The following is a 3,918-nucleotide window of genomic DNA, read 5'->3' on the forward strand; positions in this document are numbered from 1 at the left end:
TGGGGGACTTTTATGCAAAAGTGGACTGAAATTTTAAGGCTTGGACTTTAGACCCACTTGGCCACAACTTTGAGGGGTGCTTCATGCAAAAAGACCATAAATTATTAAGGGTTTTATGTGCAAATATGGGCCGAAATCTTTTTGGGGGCTTATTTGCAAAATTGGTCGGAGAATTGAGGTGGTGTTCATGTAATAAAGGACCGAAATTAGGATTTGGATTGTATGTCCGTTTGGTTGAAAATTTGAGGGGTGCTTTATGCAAGACGACCAAAAGTTGTTGAGGGTTTTATGTGCAAACTCAGCTAAATTTTACAAAAAAAGGATTTATTTGCAAAATTAACCAAAATTGTGGGGTATTGGGGTGCTATATGATCAAATATGATGACCATGACCCAACTCGAGCGTGTCCTTGACTCGAATTTAGCCTTAAACACGAGGGGTATTTTGGGTATTTCACCAAAATTTACCGCAAAAATAACAATCATTGCTTTGCATGCACGAAATTTGTAGGTTTAATTAGACTTCAACTATAAAATCCTATTTATTCATAGGACTTTAGTTTAAGTTCTTAATTTCCCTTTTAAATTTCGTGTATTCATATCTTAGATTGTACCTGACTTGCTGCTTTTCATTGCAGATTTTCGATGTCTCCACGTCGACCTCGGCCTCTTAGGAGTCGCTCCCGTTCACAGCCTAGCGAGGAAGAAGTTCCTACAGCATCCTCCCCTCCAGCGGCATCCTTTTTTGGGGGTGAGAATCTTTATTTCTGTATCCCTGACTGATCCCTTCGCGGGTCATTAAGGAAGAACCGACACCCTCCTTCGCGAGGATTGAGGTTTCAGGATATTGGTGGTTCCGTACACCCTCGTTTGGCCCCTTCGCGGGTCATTCAGGAAGGGCCGACACCCTCCTTCGCGGGGGTTGAGGTTTCGGACTTGTTTGCTTAGCCAATTCAAGTCTTCTGGTATATTGGGGCGATCTTGTGTCGTCTTACACCTTGTAGTTTGGTGTATGTTACCACGTTATCTACATGATGATGCATACCGTTCTTCCGGTGTAGGACACTCAAAATCGTCTCTCCAATTACTCCATGAATGATCTTATCTCGCTTTTTTATGAGATGGATTTTCTGACTTTATCCTTGTTTTGTTGCAGTCGAGTTCCCCACGGGCAGTCTCCCTCCTCATGCCACTACTGGTTGTAGCGGGGAAGTCTTCTCTTCGGCTTCCATCAGGAAGGCTATTGGTCCACTCCCTCGGTTCGACAGAGATCGCTCCGACGAATCCTGTCGTTTGATACGGGATGGGGGGCGTCATTGCTTACGCCAGCTGATTACGGATGCTTCTTTTACCGCAGATTCCGTTTCTACCCAGGCTTTAAAGAAGCCCAGTTTTCTGTTTGGAGATCATATTGAGGATCCTGCTAAGTTGATTCTTACCGAGGAGCATTGGCTGAATCTTGATGAAGGAGCTCTCCTGTATATTCCCTCCATTCCTCGTCAGTGTTCTTTCACTCATTTGGAGGGACAGGCCGTAGAGAGACAGATGCCCTAGCATCTTACCGATGATGCTGATCGAGTTCAGTGTGGATATACATCCCAACATAAGACTCCTGGTTCTATTAGGTATCATTACATCCGCGGTCTTCGACCAGGGATTATGGGTCTTAATACCACACCCCCAGGCGAGGTATCAGCAGCCGCTCATACCGTGAAGAACCGTCTGGCTCATCTTGGGAGGAGATTACCTCCACCAGATTTTAGATGCTATGGTTGGGCTTTCTCACAACCCAAGGCATGGTGGACACACATGACCAGCTACGTCTTGATTGTACTCACCTATACGAGCCACCATGTATGGGCTCCCAGTCAGCTGTCGCCATTTCTTGGCATTGTTAGAGATATACATGCCTAACAGTAACACATTCCTGACCAGCGGCGGAGAGTTAGGGTTGGCCTTGCATGAGATGTATCAGGTTTCTGGCCTTCCGATGGGGGACTGCCTATACCAGGAGTACTTTCCCTCGAACCAGCAATTGGAGTGGTTGAAGAAGGATGCTCCCGATATGTACGATACTCTCTGGGATCTCACCTGCCACTATCATACTTCTCTGATCATGGTTTCTTCTCAGGCAAAGAGGATAAGGCAGATCAGCCTGAAGCAGTTTGCTGTCTATTTGTTCCAGAACTTGGAGGGTGATTCCAGCGAGCTCATTCGTGAGTTAGATGTTCTGACACCTACCGCCGTTAATGAGTTGATGGAGAAGGATGAGGCTCGTTCTTACACCATTGCCAGTGCTGAGGGAGTTTTTCCTGCAGGAACTAAGTTTCGTTCGTTCCTTCGCCGTGCACAGAAGTCCATTGAGCCCCGGACTCTGCTAGCAGGCTATCTCGCCCTCTGGTTGAAGAAGTGCGTCGTTCCGTATCAGCAGTCAGACGCCTTACCTCTCGAGGTGCTCTTTCCTGCAGTCCAGCTAGCTTATGAGAGGGAGCTTTTCCTGCTCCCAGCGATGGTTGCTGACATTCATTGTGGGCTTAGGTATCTGGTCAACGGTTTTGAGCAGGTGGGTTCTGAACCGTCGACCGAGCTTACTTGTGTGAAGGTCGAGCTTCCTTATGCGTATCTGATGGCATGGCTCGTTCTTCACCGTCCTAACTTGATGTCCGCGCCCAGCATTGTTGATGTCCCTGTTCCTTTCGTACAGCTGTTGGAGAGGAGCAGATGGCTCGGGAAAACATTCAGTGATGTACAACGAGAGCTTCAAGTTCGTAAGAGTTGGGAGTTCTTCAAGTGTTTTCCTCGCTTTTCGGGCCGCTATGGTGATGTGCTGATTGATGAGGAGAAGCCCAGAACTAATCAGACTGCTCTCGACGTTGGTTGTTTCCGTTGGTTGGTGAACATCCGCGTCGGGTATCTCGTTTTTCGGGTGAAGAACCGCTGTCACATAGAGCCTTACCTCCCTAGCCGTTTTGCTCGTCAGTTCGGCTACGACCAACTATATGTTGGGAACCCGAGCCGTGGTTTGAAGATTGAAGGAGGGCTTATTGACAGCGTTCGGGCATGGCTATGGACCATGGTGGGCTGTACTAGGGCCCAGTTTGCTCTTCCTTCGTCCAGACGCAAGCCGTTGATCACTTTCCTCAGCTGCAAGTGGTTTCTTTCTGCCAATGAGTCCATAGGTGTGAGAAGTCTTTCAGAGTTGCAGTCTGAGCACTTGGTTCAAGTCACTATGATGGCTGCTCGCAAGGCTGAGCTTGCTGAGAAACAGGGGAAGAAGCCTGCCAAACCTAAGAAGCCTGCCAAACCTTCCCTCTCAAGCAGAGACAGGATGGATGACGATGAAGAGCTCCTTCCTATTGATGATGAGGACGAGACCTCTGAGGGGGAGTATGTGGATATGGACACTGACGCAGAAGAACTTAATGCAGGTTTGTTATGCTCTTTGGCCTTCTTTCTCAATCTTAATTGTTCATTTGTCCTGACTCTTATCACCCCAGGTAGGACAGTCGATGTGCAGGATTCGCTCGCTTCTCATTATGCGGGATCCCGGCATAGCAGCGAGGCTCCTACACAGGTTGAGACGCGTGGAAAGTCTATGCACGAACGACCCGTTGGTTCTATGAGGGCTAGTACACCGAAAAAGAAGAAGACCGCTCATAAACCACACGTTAGTCGGTACCCCTACGGAGTGGGTTTGGGAGACATCGCCGACGGAGAGGAAGGTAATACTTTGTTGTCCTTATTGCTTTAAGATGATTTACCTTCTGGGATTTGTAACCAGGTTTTATGTTCCAGGATACTATGAAGACGGTGAACTTCCACTGGATCCTGTATTCCCTGGTTCTGATAATATGGATAGCTTCCTGCAGCAAATGTGCGACGCCATTCGTAACGATTCTATGGATGTCGATACGAACCT

This window comes from Asparagus officinalis, chromosome 6, assembly GCF_001876935.1.
Source record: "Asparagus officinalis chromosome 6, Aspof.V1, whole genome shotgun sequence".
NCBI classification, from domain to species: Eukaryota; Viridiplantae; Streptophyta; class Magnoliopsida; order Asparagales; family Asparagaceae; genus Asparagus; species Asparagus officinalis.